This window comes from Anabrus simplex, chromosome 11, assembly GCF_040414725.1.
Source record: "Anabrus simplex isolate iqAnaSimp1 chromosome 11, ASM4041472v1, whole genome shotgun sequence".
NCBI lineage: Eukaryota > Metazoa > Arthropoda > Insecta > Orthoptera > Tettigoniidae > Anabrus > Anabrus simplex.
The window spans coordinates 110,382,890-110,401,052 of NC_090275.1; the positions used below are offsets into that span (position 1 = coordinate 110,382,890).

At 40.9% G+C, this 18,163-nt stretch overlaps 1 protein-coding gene across 13 annotated transcripts in view; it reads left to right on the top strand.

Moving 5' to 3' along the window:
• The window catches only part of LOC136883477 (peroxynitrite isomerase THAP4), a 162,256-nt gene that overhangs the window by 52,756 nt on the left and 91,337 nt on the right, over positions 1–18,163 (top strand). For 2 of the 13 annotated variants that reach the window (XM_068229724.1, XM_068229730.1), the window contains exon 1: positions 9,162–9,296. The exons of 10 other annotated variants lie outside the window; for them this stretch is intronic. The gene's annotated coding sequence lies outside the window, so the exon portion shown is untranslated. Of the gene's footprint in view, positions 1–7,228; positions 7,277–9,161; positions 9,297–18,163 lie in introns of those variants that run through there. One more of the 13 variants, XM_068229726.1, reaches the window with a different exon arrangement.

An 18,163-nucleotide genomic window follows, 5' to 3' on the forward strand; every position in this document is an offset into this window, starting at 1 on the left:
GAGACACAAGATACACACGGCTCGTTATTGGCACACTAGACACTTGATTCACAATTAAGTATTTATTTATTTTCCACCTAGTTGATACAATGATACTTAATTCAGTCAATCAATCAATACTGATCTGCATTTAGGGCAGTCGCCCAGGTGGCAGATTCCCTATCTGTTGCTTTCCTAGCCTTTTCCTAAATGATTTCAAAGAAATTGGAAATTTATTGAAGATCTCCCTTGGTAAGTTATTCCAATCCCTAACTCCCCTTCCTATAAATGAATATTTGCCCCAGTTTGTCCTCTTGAATTCCAACTTTATCTTCATATTCTGATCTTTCCTACTTTTATAAACGCCATTCAAACTTATTCGTCTACTAATGTCATTCCACGCCATCTCTCCGCTGACAGCTCGGAACATACCACTTATTACAAGTGATGAAAATCATTTTTCGTCCGTATTGAAAGTTTCATAAACCGTATATAGGATAATATCTTTTGTTTATTTCCACCTATTCAATACATTACAAGAAGTTGGCATTTACTTTAAAACATTATTCAGATGAGACATGTTTCGCCTCTCACTGTGAGGCATGTTTTAAAGTAAATGCCAACTTCTTGTAACGTATTGAATAGGTGGAAATAAACAAAAGATATTATCCTATATACGGTTTACATACCACTTAGTCGAGCAGCTCTTCTTCTTTCTCTCAGTTCTTCCCAACCCAAACATTGCAACATTTTTGTAACGCTACTCTTTTGTCGGAAATCACCCAGAACAAATCGAGCTGCTTTTCTTTGGATTTTTTCCAGTTCTTGAATCAGGTGAATCTGTTGAAGTGTGATACGGACCATGAAGCTGATTTTATGTAACACTAGACACTGGTGGAGAGCCGAGCTTCCGCTGCAGCAAGACATACAGTGAGCCATGGCACATCGAAAGAATCATGAACGAGCATGGCTCGGTGAGACAAGATACACACGGCTCCTTATCGGCACACTGGACACTGGTGGAGAGCCGAACTTCCGCTGCAACGAGACATACAGTGAGCCATGGGACACTGAAAGAATCGTATGCTATAATGGACTCTCGAGCTCAGCTCATTTGAAAATAATACCCACTTGCATTCACTGTCCTTTTCTTACAGGGAGGTTTAAATAATAGATGGATTTATTTGCAGTGTTAAAAAGGTAGTCAAAACTTAATTGTGAAGTAGCTTAGTAAGTAGGTAGGCTATTAGGTTATACTATTTATTAGTTTAATGAATCTTAGTATTATAATTTAGTTGACATTTGACAATTAAACTCGACTCTAGCCTGCCCTGTGACTATGAGTCATGCTCATGACCACTCAAAAGTACCTGTTTTATATTGCAAAGAACGGCTCAGTATTCTCTCAGTTCATATGTCACATTGTTGCACAAGACTTCAATCATATGTGGACCGTAAGTGAGCCGACTGACACAATAACTTAACCAACAGTATGTTGAATGAGGAAACCAGCGGGCTACTATACATCTAGGGTAACCTATACAAAATATGATGATTTAAAAAAATCCTCAGCTGATAGAAAAATACATATTTTCAAAAATGACTGAGCGAGTTGGACGTGCGGTTAGTATCACATAGCTATGCTCTTGCATTCGGGGGATGGTGGGTTCGAGTCCCACCGTCGGCAGCCGTTTTCCATAGTTTCCCCATTTTCACACCAGGAAATGCTGGGACTGTACCCAGCTGCTACCTTCCTAATCCTGGACCTTTCCCATCCTGCATCGCCAGAAACCTCCGATGTATTAGAGTGACTAGCATTTTTTTTTTAATAAAGGAGTTCATAGTATGAAGACCAGATGGCAACTGCGAGCACTGAATGCTGTTGCTGCTGTCTTACCAGTACATACTACACAGATGCAGTAGGAGCGGTGACTAATGTGCCGTGAATCGGATCACTGTATCGATTCAGTAACGTGAACGGAATCAAAAGAATCGATTCAGTAAAATGAATCGAATGTCCCATATTCCCCTGTCTGTCAAAGGTGACTAAATGGGGCCCCAGCAGCTCTTGACTTGGGAGCATTGGTAGCAAATACGGGGCCACAGCAGAGTCTGGCATTGTTTCCACTTGTGCCAGTCTCCTCACTAATCTTTCCTGTCCGATCTCCCTTGGTCAACTCTTGTTCTCTTCTGACCCCAATGGTATTAGGCCTAGGGAGTCTTTCATTTTCTGTTTGCTGATGCCTTCATTCTTTAAAGGGTCAGACTTCTTCCATTTTCTCTCTTGATTAGTGTTAGGAAAGGATGATTGCCCAGTTGTACTTCCTCTTAAAACGACCACCACACTCCACTTTGATTTGTGATTGCTTTTGTCCTTTCATGGGAGGCATGATTAGCATTGTGCAGACACATCAAACTGAGCATTGGCCAACTGTTCTACTGTGGCTGAGCTGATAGACAGCTGTCTTACAAACCGTAGCCTACAACACAACGAAAGGTGGGATAAGATTGCATGTTGTGATGGTTGCATTGAAGTTGATGTATCAAATTCTGTACTCGAATTGTGGAATCAAATTTTTTTTTGAAAAAGAGAGAGAATCACAGTACATGCAAGGGAAAAGAGTTTTATGTTTGCTCCCTTTATTCATTTTATAAGGACTATTTATTGATCTGTATTTTCCTGCTTTTTCTTCTACCTGGCTGTATATAAAAGTAAAATCTTTCTTATTCATATTTGTAATTACCAAGTGCCATTTATTTATTACTAATTTCTTTTTAAGAGAAACATCATGAAATTTCTAATATTTTTGTGTGAATTTACATTGTTATTGATGTATGATCAGTATGAGTTATTAAACATCTTATTACTCTAGTTTTTTCTCCCCACTAGAATATGAAAATGATCTATTGTTTATCTGCATTCATTATTATTTTGAGGAAAAAATTATTTTTGCAATAATGTTGTTTATCATCACTGTTTCTCCGTAATGTGAGGTCTGTTTAAATGTGAGGAAACATATTTTTTTAAATATTACATACAGTATGAACTGAATTTATGAATTTTTATTTATAAGCATCTTTAAAACTGTAGACAAGTCTGTGCTACAGTACACTGACCCAGGACATGTGTTTGCACAACTGCCATGCTTACCGCAACTCTTTTGTAGTGGTCAGCGTTTTTACAGGCCTGACATAGTAGCTTAGCTGCTGGCTTTCTGCCTGGATGGCTGAGGTTCGATTCCTGGTCAGTCCCATGTTGAAAGTTTTCACCTAAACAGTCTCATGGTGTGAGAAAGGGCATCCGAACATAACCCTTCGACCAATATTGAAAATGATTCAGGTGGCTTCGGTGACCCCAGAAATAGCTGGGATAAGGTGAAGAAAGCTTCTTTAATTTTCCTTCCTTCCTTTCCCCCTCCACACACACACACACACACACACACACACACTCGCTCACCTCATTCTTTTCAGATGTTCCCCTCCTCCACGTTCCTAGATTTCTGTGTTAATGTTGTTCATAAGAAGTTATTAAATGTGCATTGTCCTCAATAGCAGACCTTATACTCCGTACAACTCTACTTCTAAATTGACGTTTTAGCAGATTTTGGCTCTGTCTGGTGGTTATGCGGTGAAGCATAGACATCCACCAATCCCAAGCTGCCATTCATATCGATTTATATCGGCAGAGCACAATCTCGAAACTTAGTTGCCAACTCTAATATTTACATTCGCCACGTGGTTAACCTATCTCGCTCAGCGTGTATGGTGTTCGATACAGTTCGCGATCTTTTGCATTTTCCTTCAATATTTAGTGTGATTGTTGGAGGGTTCTAGTGACTCTGAGATCAGTAGTGTGTTCCCTTTGTAGGCCATAACCTCCTTTCTGTGCCAGCCATTAGCCGTTAGTGATGTGTTATTTCCTCGTTCTCTTTTATTGTTAAAAATATATTCTCTTTTAGTGCCAGATATTGTTAGAAAGTGTAGTTCTTGTGAATTTGTTTTCAGTCCATATTCATTCGTTTTTCTGAGTACTGTATTACAATTTAAAAGGGCTGTTTACCGCGGTCATATTGCATCAGCTGTTCTTGCAGGCGTAGCGCGCTGGCAACAGAGGGAAGGCGATGCTCATTTGTTTTGCGAAACTTCAATTTAGAAGTAAAGTCGTGCGGAGTATAATCATTCTTTTTGTTCTTGCCTTTCACCTTGGACAAACAACAAATAGATTGAGAAGGATTGTTGGCGCATGTTTTAGCACGATATTTCCTATACTCTATGATATATATATATACACACACACCTGCTCACATAATGAAAATGGCATTGAAACAAGACACTGAGCACTAAACACGTGAACACTTGACTAAACTGAATCTTATGCTCATAAAGCTCTCAGCAGACTGCATAGGAGGGGAGCTTGTGGTGCCGAGAAGCGCATAACGGCAAATTGCTTGGCAGGAGACAGGCTCACAGCGCAGGTGACCAGTCGAGTGAGACTCCCCCGAATAGATAAAATGATGTCCCTGTTCATATAGCAACATGAAGTGGCTAGCAGAAGATCGTCAGATGTGGCTACAGCAACAAGGCATTGCCTTTAGATGATAATGAATTAAAAATAGTAATTCATTGCTGCAGTTTTAAGTGGAACACGGTGCACCAAAGGCATCGGTTACAATTAAACTTGGTACGATGATCATTATTATCAAAATATTACTCAGCATCTTCTATTGCTGTACACCTTTGCAAAATGAGTGGTTCTAAACCAGACTCAGTCATTTTCCTCATTTGTGGCAATAAAAGGTTATGCTAATAGGCCTACCATGCACATTTTACATAATGACCAAGATTTCATACTACATAATATATTAGCTACTATTATAAGTAGTGCAAAGTAACACTTTATACAGTATTTTCACACATTCATATACTGTTAATATGTAGGCCTATTCGTAAAATAGGTATTTCTTTTCTTGCTAGGGGCTTTACGTCGCACCGACACAGATAGGTCTTATGGCGACGATGGGATAGGAAAGGCCTAGGAGTTGGAAGGAAGCGGCCGTGGCCTTAATTAAGGTACAGCCCCAGCATTTGCCTGGTGTGAAAATGGGAAACCACGGAAAACCATCTTCAGGGCTGCCGATAGTGGGATTCGAACCTACTATCTCCCGGATGCAAGCTCACAGCCGCGCGCCTCTACGCGCACGGCCAACTCGCCCGGTTAAAATAGGTATTTAGGGAAATGAACAGTAATAACAGGGACACTATCAGTTACTAAGTCTATAAGCAGCATTCAAATAAATGAATTGAGAATCTGACAACAGGCGTGAGTGTGAAATTCTGTTTATGTAGTCAGAATATCTTTTTAAATAGAACTAAGCCTATTGGTACATTCATACAGTTCATATACAGGGTCATTCTGCATGAATGTCAGCTAACTTTACCCAGCTGATTTTTCAGATATTAATTAGCACTATGGTTAGTTTTATGCCAAAATGATTATTACCGTCAAATTTTCAAATTTAGAGTGTGTTAAATGGTCATTCAACCCAAATAGAAATGAAAAGGAACAGAATAGATGGATGGAACTGTTAATTGAGAAAATCCTACGATATTACATGATTTGTGTTAAAAATATAAACAAACAAGTGTTGTGGGTAGATATTTTACTTTGTAGGAATGTTTTCAATGTATTTACAATGTAAAGGGACAAATAAGGCTGGATTACACAAATTTTATGTGGCATTGAGTAAAGGATAGTGAGAATGGCATAATTCTGAGGAATAATGTCAGGATTAGAATTGAAAATAAAATGACAGATGTGAAATGCTGCATAAATGAAGGGTGGGGGTAATAGTAACGGGAAGCCTTTAATAGCAATTGGGAGGGCAGAGGTACCATAGGCCTGTTCATAATAGACTATCATAACTGACTTTGAATTAATAGAGATTGTGCAGGCATTTAGAGGATTTTTTGTCGCTACCAACCAAGAGTGAATAAAGCGTAAACAGCTTAGGCAAATTTACCTTAATTTTTTGTTTATATTACTGAATCTCTCTTGGGCATGTACCACTGAGTTGTTAATGGCTTATTCTATTATTTGTATTACAAATACAATACCTTTGAGTATATTGTCAAATTTAATGAATAGGCCTATCACATAAGCTTACTGAAGATTTACCTTGTACCGATACAGTACAAGGATTTTGTTTTATCTATGACGGGGATTGTCACTCGCCCAGTCGCCAGCGCTGCAATTTTGTCTCCCGCCAAGCACGTTGCTGTAAAACTTCCGCACACACCAAGACGAACGTGATCTAACACTCCACGGCCAACTTGATGCGTCGCTCTAGCTAGCTCCTTACCGGCCTTGAAAATCGGGTCCACAGACTGTAATCTGGGTAGTTTCATAGCTTGACACGTGGTGCTGGCGACCTAAGTTTTCGCGGTAGAAATACCTACTCCTCTATGGAAAAAATATTGACTTTGCCGATTTATTGTAATTTAGAAGCATGGAGAATGTTACATAGGTTAATGCTGTTAAAATGAGTAATCCTAAAGGTTACTTTTGTTGATATTTGCCAAAATAATGTCATGAAATGAAACTGCGGAGAGATGGAGTAGTCCAGCTGACATTCTGATATTGACTATGATTGCTGATTTATCTTAATTTAGGGAAAGAAGGAGTATGTTACATTGACTAACACTGTTAAATTTATTAATCCTAAAGGTTACTTCCATTGATATTTGCCAAAAGAACGTCATGAACTGAAACTGCGGAGAGATGGAGTAGTCCAACTGACGTTTCTTATTAGTAATCACTTTTATTATCCATAGCATTTAGATACATAGCAGAACTTACCATAACACTTTTGTCTTCTGATGTTAATCTTGAGATTAAGAGTCATTACTAAGAGTGATTAAAGTGTGATTAAAAGGGAGGAGTGAAGTATCGTTGGTAAATTTTGGTATGGTAAGACGTGGTGGTATAATTTAATGTGGAGACTAGCTTGAAGCTTAAATGAGATTAAAAGTATTGTTAAATATATTTGAAAGAGAAGAGATTGATTTGGAGTTGAAGTTAGATAATGATGACTGGTAACAAGAAAGTAGTTCATGTAGAAAATTGCATCATGAAGGGAATGTGGCACACAAACGCAGCAGGTGTTGTAACGTTTGGACTGAATCAGCAAACCTTAGTAGGTCAATAGAGAGGATGGTATAAGGTGTGGAATGTGCAAAGGTTCGCGAGTCCAGTCAGGAGAGAAATGAAGGTCCTTAACCTTCATGTGCCGTTTTGCCGGTGATTGCCATTTATTTTATTTCACCTTATTTTATGTGATTTTTATTTTGTTCATCCAGTTGCCATATTACTATGGCTATCAGATCTCTGGAAGGGAGTCGACCATGGGCCATTTGATTTTAATTATGTTGTTTTGTTGTTTATTCGCTTATTAGTTTATTTTTGTCCAGTAAGTGGAGTTCAAAGAGCTTGTTTAGGTATGGATATTCCACGGGATCTAACAATGGAGGGAAGTGCTGTGCAGACTCTTTGAATAAATAAATTAAGAGTAATTATTGAATTAGAGTTTTAAAATTCTTCAGTTGCTGCTGTTAGGAAGGGGGCTGGACAAAACATAAGTCTTACTTTTTTTCTATATTCGGTGTATGGATGACATAAATATTTTGACTCAAACATGTTTAAATTTTAATTTCAATATATACAGTTTCAGATTACAGGCAGAATTCATAGACAGCACTTATACATAAGTGCCCCTTATAAGCCAGGTTTCATTTCATATTACCTACTTAAGTGTCCCACTTATTGCTATAAGTGGACCTCCCACACACACTTAATCGACTCACTTATGTTGCAGCAAGATGGAGGATGATTTTGCTGAATATGTTGCATTTCATTCACAGAATACTTTCCGTGCACACAGTAGGGATGGAAAATCCTGTTGAAATGTAATGTGACCAACAATTTAAAGAAGGTTTTGTTTTAGTAGTGAGAGTTATGAATATTCTTGTTCCTTTGATTGAGAGAGTGAACATAACCTCTAGAGGACTCACTATCTCACCATTAATGAAGATACTGTTTTGAGATTTTATGCCACCTCTTAATTTCAGGTTATTATTATTATTATTATTATTATTATTATTATTATTATTATTATTGATATTATCATCATCACCATCATCATTACCGGTATTTCGCTTAACTGAAAATGTGTTACAAGTTGATTAGTTACCAAGACTGTAAGCCTATAGAATAATAAAGAACTATACCTACTGAGTTATAAGAAAAATGAACGTGTTGCACTACTACCATTTATTTTAAGGTTGATTTGTGCTAATTATATCAGTTTAGGCAACCTATCGTTTGCCGGTATATATCAGAAGTTTCTGAAATTATGGCATCGCACATCAAAACATACTAATTACATTTTATTGGGGAAGTAATTAGGCCTATTACAACGTAACGGCTACGGATATAGTTGACAAATCATTAAAAGCGTTTTAAGGCTAGATATTCTACATTTGGGTGAATATTTGTATAGGTTCGAGTGCCTGGATAACTATAAACATATTAAGAAGAAAATTAGACTCTGGGCTTTTTTGTAGTTTGCATTGTTCACAACAAGTTTTTCTCACATCATTCATAGTCTGATGAGAAACTGCGTCGGTCTACTTGTTCCATATTATGTGCACGTACTGTACTTCGACACAAGTTCTTGCAGGTACCGTCTCAGCTCGCTGTTTTTTTAATTTTTTTATTATTTTAAATTCCTCGCCCAAAGGGCGGGGCGGGCTCCCTAGAGGGTTACGCCCTCTCTCGGGCCAGGAGCAGTGAAGAGAACAGTGTCAAGTGTGATATGGGTAAGATGGGTGATCGAAGATGCGTGTTGATGAAGGAGAAATGATACGGGTCTCTTTGGTAGGGAGATGCGTTTTAAGGAGTGGCCGAAGTTTAGATAGGAGTTCCAAGATGTAGAATGAGAAGGTGAAGCGTAACAGATATAGTGCAAAGGGAGGTGGTGAAAAGTCGGAGGAGTTCGGCTTGCGGTGGTGGTGGGAAGGAGGATTGATTTGGAGGAGGAGGTGGAGGACGATATGGAGGATTGGAGGTGGTGGCCGGGGTCGATGACGTGGGCTGTGAGGCGTTCGGAGAGGGGGGCGGGAAGGTTCCACTTTCAGGCGTTGACCGTAGAGGCGTGCTCCGCTGGCGATGAGGCGTTGTACTTCGTCCGCAGTGGGCAGGTGGAGTCGGACTAGATAAGTTGGTCCCAAGTCATTCCATATACGAAAGACTCGACGAACAGGTATGTCTGCCAGGTTTAATTCAGTGAGTATGTCGTGGTCTGAGATTGCAGGATCCACGCCGCGAAGGACACAACTGTACATGGCGGTGCGATCTGGTGGCGGTGATGACGGTTCTCGAGCGGCTTCTGCAGTGGAGCGATCTGGTGGCGACGGCGGAGATGGTGTTCTTGGTCCGGAATCGGCTGAGGAGGACGACTGTGGGACCCGTGGCGTTGCTGCGGCGTCGGTGTTGAGGGACGAACTGTTTACGTAGCGGGGAGGGATGCGAAGGAAAGTAGGCGGATCAAGAGATGACAGAGGACGAATCGTTGTAGAAAGCGGTGAAAGATGGGAAAATGTTACTGTGGTGATAGGAAGGTAAGGATAAGCAAAGACGGAGGTCGTAGTGGTCGTGGTGAGGGTGGTGGTGTTGGCCATGTTAGAGCGTAGCGTAGGTTGGGGAGGCTGACTTCCAATGCGGTGTCGGCCATATGCTTTATTGGGGTCGGCAGAGAGCTTGAGTATAGGTGAAGAGCCCCTGGCCGAACAAAAATTACGTTAGTTGATATGGAGTTCAAGTCCAGACACTTCTGAGAGGTCGATGAAAGACCGCTGTTTTGTTATCCATTCTGATAATCAAATCCAATATAGACGATCTTATAACCTCAAAAATTTCGCGCGCGTGCGCGCGATGTCCTTCGATAAACAAAGCACAATAGATCATCCCACTATTCGGTAGTCAGAACTACACGACCCAGGAAGCATGGGCATAATATACAGCATTGCCACATCTCCAGTGATACTGTATCAATGAGTGTGCCCTATGTGATGTCTATGAAATGTAAACTCATATAAGTGAATACTTATTATAAGTGATCCCTTATTACTTAAGGGTTCACTTATATATAAGTGCTGACTATGAATTCGGCCCTACATTTCATTCGTACCTTTTACTAGAATTTTAAATACCGGGCGAGTTGGCCGTGCAGTTAGGGGCGCGCAGCTGTGAGCTTGCACCTGGGAGATAAGTGGGTTCGAACCCCACTGTCGGCAGCCCTGAAGATGATTTTCCGTGGTTTCCCATTTTCGCGCCAGGTTGTACCTTAATTAAGGCCACGGCCGATTCCTCCCCACTCCTATCCCACCGTCGCCATAGTATCTGTGTCGGTGCGACGTAAAATAAATAGCAAAGAAGAAGAATTTTATATACAAATTCAGTGAGAGAAAAGTATTTTGAGTAAACACATTGTAAACTGTTCATGGCACACGTTGGCCTTACGGTCATAACAGTAATGGTTTCTACTTGTCAGTGTTTAAATTTTAATGTTCAGATTATCTTGGATAAAAATGTATAGTTGCTGTCATGTGGCATGCGCTCGCTTTGTTCAGTGGAATATTTTTCTTAGTTCTTGTCTAAAATGGTTTCGTTCCTAGTGCTGGTGCTGGCGAAATGAAGCCGGATATCGGTAGGAAAACAAGGACTAGACAAGTATATGAACGACGTCTTGCTGTTTTGATGAAATCAGACATCTTTGAGATCTGGTGTTTTAGTACTAAGATTAATAATCGCTTGGTCACAGTTGCTGTGTGCAGCCTTTCTGACTTTCCAGTTGATTGTAATCGACCACATGGTTGAAAAACGGCCAAGCGCGTCGGGGCGTTTAATTCAAATTTAATCAACCGCTTCTGATTTGATTGAACATTTCGAACTTTTGTGTGTGTGTGTGTGTGTTTCTTCTCTCTCGTCAGTCACCGATGTGCCTGAGTAAGATAAACCAGGTGGTACTTATAGTAATATCAAATATTCTCCTGATGGTGAGGTTTCTCTAGTAATTTCTGTAATGTTGTTGCCATGTCCACTTTTTATGGAGGAGATCTTAATTTGTGTACAGTATCTTCTGTTCTGCTTCTGAATTTTTAATAATTTTATTATTTTTACGTCCCTTTGACGGTTTTCGGAGATGCCGAGGTGCCGGAATTTTGTCCCGCAGGAGTTTTTACGTGCTAACATATATACCGACACGGGGCTGACGTATTTGAGCACCTTCAAATACCACTGGACTGAGCCAGGATCGAACCTGCCAAGTTGGGGGTCAGAAGGCCAGTAGCGCCTCAACCGTCTGAGTCACTCAGCCCGGCCGGTATTTTTAAAAATTGAGCAAATCTCCTTTTGTTCTTAAAATTGTCGTTCCTATATGGGCCAGATTTTTTTGCTCGCTAGTGTAGTCTCATTTTCGCGCTACTATAATTTATTTTCTGTTTCCCTAAAACCGCATAAACTTCATTGGTTGAGGATCCAACCAGCCTCCGGGCTGAAGACAGAAAACGTCAGTCAGTAGAAAGTTAGTCCTTACTATTGTCTGTTTAAATAGTTTGATAAGTACTATTGTCTGTTTAAATCGTTTGATAAGAATTAAGGCCGGGCGCACATTGAGAAGTAGCTGCCCGCAGAGCAGGGCTGATCAGGTCAGGGCAGCGGAGCTCTGACGAAACTGCGAAGTGCATGTGAGCGCACATTGCCACGCAGTCTCGCGTCATTCTTAAGGTAATCGCCCACTGCAGGGTAGTGCTGGGCAAAGAGGATAGGTGCTGGGGACGGAGCGGAGCGGAGCAGTTGTTGTGACGTCATCACCCGGTAGTACCGAGTGAACTACCGAGTGAATGTCCTGACGCGGGACGTTTAAACACGTTATAGGTATGGCACTGCGAAGATATTGCATCCCCCTATTAATACCCTTCTCTCACAACGTAACAACTGTAAATAACTGCATATATATTCACTATAATTGTTATATACGTAACTGCTAGGGAGTAGGAGGTAGTATGTGGAATAAATGTTAGTAACTCGTATAGTTAACTAATTCGAATAGTGAAACAAAGTATAGCGCACACTTACCGAAAGGGTTTGTATACAAGGGGATTGGTAGTTAACAGAAAAGTAATGTATTAACAATTATTTCGTAAGTTCATGTGATACGGTACACTGTTCATGAGAAGAATAACCTGAATATAAAGAATCTTATCAGAATATAATGAAAAACACGGACATAATTTCATGTACAGGATGACAAAAGTAATTACGTAAATGAACGTTGACTGGAATGTCCTTCTTTGCAAATGTGATTACAAAACATATCTGACAACATACTACTACACGTCCCAATGCCAAACAGCTATCAGTAGAATGCTTCTATAAATACAGTTATTATATTATATTATATTATATTATATTATATTATATTATATTATATTTGATGTGCCACCACCCGTCGCGTATGTGCGGCCACAAAACTTGCATTTTGCGTGTTTCCTATTATCAGTGATGTCAAAAAACTGCCAGGCATCCGACGGTTTTCGTGGCATTTGTGGAACAACGTTCTGTAAACATTTCTTTAAATTCCTTTAAATATTCTAAAAATATAACTACTATCTACGAATATGTTTAAATATCACACTAACACCACAAATATAATCTAACAGACTTTACATTATCTACAAAACATAACAAGCGTAGGAAATATATACGTACATTCGAAACACACAGATTGAATACAGGTACTTTCGTACGTGTGTTGTGCGCTACACTGTGCTCAGGTCCTCCGCGAGTACTCGCAGTTGTAAACGGAGGGGATCGGTGGTGCGCTCTACCGCTACAACCGGATTACTGATCGGTATTACTCGCTCCGTCCCCACCTCTACTGCAGGGAACCGCGCCGCGCCGCGCGGAACAAGCTTGTGGAACATTCCACGGGCCATTTTCCGAGACTTCGCCCATACAGCATACCTTACCGCGCCGCGCCGCCTCTCTCCAATTGGGGAAGTGCAGCTCACACAGAAATATGAGTTCCATTTCCGAGGAGGACTTATTATTTGCGGTTGCGATACTTGCAAACGAGGAAGAAGAAAAACGCGAAAGAAAAGTTTGGGCCCACAACATTTATGAGAAAATGGAAACGAACGGAGAGTTTCACCATTTATTTCCTGATCTACTGAAGGACCGAAGTAAATTTTCCCACTGCTTTCGTATGTCCCAAGAAAAATTCTATGAACTATTGAACCTAGTTAAGCCGTGTGTACCGAGCTCGAGAGCTGCAGTCGCTTAAGTGCGGCCAGTATCTAGTGTTCGGGAGATAGTAGGTTCGAACCCCACTGTCGACAGACCTGAAAAGGGTTTTCCGTGGTTTCCCATTTTCACACCAGGCAAATGCTGGGGCTGTACCTTAATTAAGGCCACGGCCGCTTCCTTCCCACTCCTAGCCCTTTCCTGTCCCATCGTCGCCATAAGACCTATCTGTGTCGGTGCGACGTAAAGCAACTAGCAAATAAAAAAGCCGTATGTAGAGCGAGAAAATATCACCTTTCGCCGAGAAAGGCGTACAGTGCACAATACCACTAACCGCGTGAAGGTACGAGCGTGCTGGCACTAGTCGAGGACTCACGAAGACTGCCGAAACGGCACGAAACCACATTCTTTCCATTAATCCTCCCTTCTACCCTCGCCCATACAAGCGCGCCGAAAGGAAGAAGTTCCGTTCCAGAAACCTGGGGCTTCTGGTGCGGAAATTCCACAAGCTTGTTCCGCGCGGCGCGGCGCGGCTCCCTGCAGTGGGCGTTAAGCCATTGCATTTCACAAGAAGCAGACCACGGAAATTTCTTCTCGGCTGCGCGGCGCGGTGTAGTGGGCGATTACCTTTAGAAGGAAGGAGCAATGGCTACCTACATTGATCGAAGTTCCGAATCAGATCCTGTTGACGAAATCGATACCATTATGCTAATGTATATCGCTTCGAAACGTAAAATGTCAACTTGGAAAAGCGACTATATGAAGAAGAGGAATACTCATGGTGAATTTGCCTTGACGTCAGAATTTTCAGAAAAAACAGTTCAGTAACTACTTTCGTTTAAACAGAATCCAGTTCAACGAAGTTCTGCATATTTTACGAAGAAAAATTAGATGTATTCCTTAGGTAAGCTCCTTTATTTATCACATTTTATTCAATATACCGGTAAATCAAAATGTGTTCGCAACAGATTGTCATTGTTGATAGAATTTCAGAATACGGTGTCTTGTGGCAAATAAATAAAAGTTTAGCGGTTAAAAAAAGAAAAATCTCATTATTTTCACAGAGCTCAAAAATACATGAACATGTAGTGTTTTGTTTATGTAGTGCACCAGATGTTTGCGATTTTCGATCTCGATTAACTGAGCCTCACCTATGGGGCTGTTTGAATGGGTCAGGGGTGGAGTACTTGCCGGTGAAAGTGAGAAAGAACTGGAGAGAAACTGGAGTTCATTCAATTGATTAGGCTGTTCTTGGAACGAAGTACAGGTACTATGTCATCTGATGGCCAAGCAGGCATCAATTTTTGATAATGAGACAAAGTCTCTTAGTGCATTGGCACTGCCGGTGGCTCCAGTTAGCCTACGCAGTGGCCTCCCATTGAATGACAAGCGCGTACAATAAACTAAATAAAGATTCAGAAACATAATTTTAGAACCAACAGGTCTGTTAAATCTATTTTCTAAGAAGCCTCGAAAGTTGGATTTCAGATTGTAAACCGAACATAACTTACCATTCGCTGTAAAACTGTTGACTTTGATCATATCGTTCTTGTTCTGTATTTTAATGTAAGATTTTGTAGTGTATCGGTACGGCAATCTGAATATCAACCTATTTCCTTTGTATCAGTGTCCCATCCGGCGAGTTCGCCGTGCGGTTAGGGGCACGCAGCTGTGAGCTTCCATTCGGGAGATAGTGGGTTCGAACCCCTCTGTCGGTAGCCCTGAAGATGGTTTTCCGTGGTTTCCTCTTTTCACAGCAGGCTGTACCTTACGGCCACGCCGCTTCCTTCGCACTCCTAGGTCTTTGCTATCCCATCGTCGCCATAAGACCTATCTGTGTCGGCGCGACGTAAAGCAAATTCTAAAAAAATAAATATATCAGTGTCCTTAAAATGACAAGTCTTGCATACGCGCACACACACACACACACACACGCGCGCGCACCTTCATTGTGTTCTTTAATCATTTTGTAACTATAATCTTCCCCAATCTGTCGATCCTGGCTACACTACTGTAGTAGTTATATACTGTTATATCCTCTTGCGAACAGTTGAAACGTTCTAGTGCTCTTAACGGAGCGGAGGTGCACTTTCACTCGGAGCTTCCGATTCAGTTGTGCCATGTTTATACAGCGCAGCACTTACAGACTTGAACTCCTTCATAATGTCGTAACTAATCATCCTATATTTCTCGTCATGTGTTTTGCGGTTTTGACATATATCCACAAATTAAAAGCGTATTCAAATGTAAATTGAGTATTCTGGTACCAGTGTATGTGAATATTTCCATAATAATACATATTACTGTTAACTTTTCACCTATTAAATTGAAACTTTCTGAATCCATAACTGCTGCGGAAAGGGAGAGAGAAATAGTATAGTAATGAAAATCCTCAGCTTGTTTCTAGTCATTCGATCGGGCCAAGAATAGAATGAATGAAGCCGCAGTCTAGCAGCGAGGATAGGAATTGTGCCGGCTGCCGAAGCCTGACACACTACTCTCTGGGGCAATGATAAATGACTGACAGTTGAATTGAAATGATATTGGAGAGTGTTGCTGGAATGAAAGACGACAGAGAAAACCAGAGTTCCCGCAGAAAATCTTGTCGCCCTTCCGCCTTGTCCAGCACAAATCTCTCATGGAGTGACCGGGATTTGAACCATGGAACCCAGTGGTGAGAAGCCGGTGCACTGCCGCCTAAGCCTCGGAAGCTCCAGATAGTATAATAATAATAATAATAATAATAATAATAATAATGAACGCAGGGGATTGTATAAATTATTCACAGGTAGGACCTACACTTTTCTGAGAAACAACTGAACCTACGTAAATATACCATAAAGAATGAACCGATTTCGAAGGTTTATTGGGCCGTTCTCATGCCACACAGAGGAACGAGTCGCATATCGTTACAAAGGGCGTGCCCCACATTTCTATAAGTCAGTAGAGTGCTCCGGGTCTTCCTCCCCTTCCCGCCCGCCCAGACTCCATTCAATCTGGACAGCAGTGAGCTCACTCAGTTGCCGCGTGAGTCTAACAATGGCGACACCTCAGCATAAAGCATTCTGTGTTGTTGCGTTCGCACGGACCGGATCTGTGGTCACTGTGCAACGCGAGTTCCGTAGGAGATTTAACGACGACGCGTACAGGCCCTCTCCCAAGAACATCCGACGGTGGTTCCAACAGTTCCAGGAAACAGGATGTTTGTGTAAAGGAAAAAGCCCTGGTCGACCGCGAACTGCACGGTCAGAAGAAAATGTGAGTATTCACAGGGCTTGTATCTAAATGAGATATGGTGATGACCTTTTATCAAAAAAATTGTGTAGAATATCAGTGATATATATAGACTATATCAATTTCTGTGTAGGTAACTCTTTTATAGGGTGCTTACATTCATGGGCATAAGTCTGAAATTACAGCCCAATATGTCCGAACAGTCGGAATGATGATGCTGGGGTTAGAATGTTAAACTAGTAATATTTATTGTAATTTTTTCCGTGGAATTGCTTGTTGTACTCCTGTTGTTGTTGGATAGTTATGTTTTAAGTTTACTTTATTATCACTTGTAGTGTTAAGCGAGTAGTAAGCTCAATCTATAGTTTTGTAAGCCATAGTGGTAAGTGTATGTTTAGTCCTCAGCTCGAAGGCTGGTTGGATCCTCAACAGCTCCACCATCAGCTCTCATAGATGGCCTAGACATCACTGAAGAGGCGTACTAGGGAAATGAGGTGTGAGGTAGTTTCCCGTTGCTTTCCTTACCGAGCCAGAAGTTGCTATTACATATGTCTGCCAAGCCCACTGAAATGCATGCACCAACCGACCCTATGAGCAACATTTTCACACCATTCATAGCAGGGACTGGCTGCATAAGGAATGGCATTACTAGCATCACTCTTACCTCAGTCAATTTCATTTTGTCAAAGCCAAGGATAAAGCTGAGACAGATCCATGAAAGTAACAAAATTGCTCTAGCCCGTACCCGAAGACATGTGTGTTTGAGTTATCAGTCCACAGACTAGTTTGATGCAGCTTCCATGCCACCCTATCCTGTACTAACCTTTTAATGTCTACGTAACTACTGTCTCCTACATCTGCTCGAATCTGATTGCCATATTCATACATTGGTCTACCCCTACCGATCTTACCACCTACACTTTCTTCAAAAACTAACTGAACAAGCCCTGGGTGTCTTAAGATGTGTCCTATCATCCTATCTCTTCTTTTCGTCAAATTTAGCCAAATCGATCTCCTCTCACCAATTCGATTCGGTATCTCTTCATTCGTGATTCAATATATCCATCTCATCTTCAGCATTCTGTAACACCACATTTCAAAAGCTTCTATTCCCTTTATTTCTGAGCTAGTTATCGTCCATGTTTCACTTCCATACAATGCCACGCTCCACACAAAAGTCTTCAAAAACATATTTCTAATTCCTATATCAATGTTCGAAGTGAGCAAATTTCAGTTCTTAAGAAAGCTCTTCCTTGCTTGTGCTAGTCTGCATTTTATATCCTCCTTACTTCTGCCATCATTAGTTATTTTACTACCCAAGTAACAATATTCATCTACTTCCTTTAAGACTTCATTTCCTAATCTAATATTTCCTGCATCACCTGCCTTAGTTCAACTGCACTCCATTATTTTTGTTTTGGACATTTATTTTCAGCTTGTACTCCTTACCCAAGACTTCGTCTATACCATTCAGCAGCTTCTCTAGATCGTCTGCAGTCTCAGATAAAATATCATCGGCAAATCTCAAGGTTTTGATTTCCTCTCCTTGGATTGTGATTCCCTTTCCAGATTCCTCTTTGATTTCCTTTA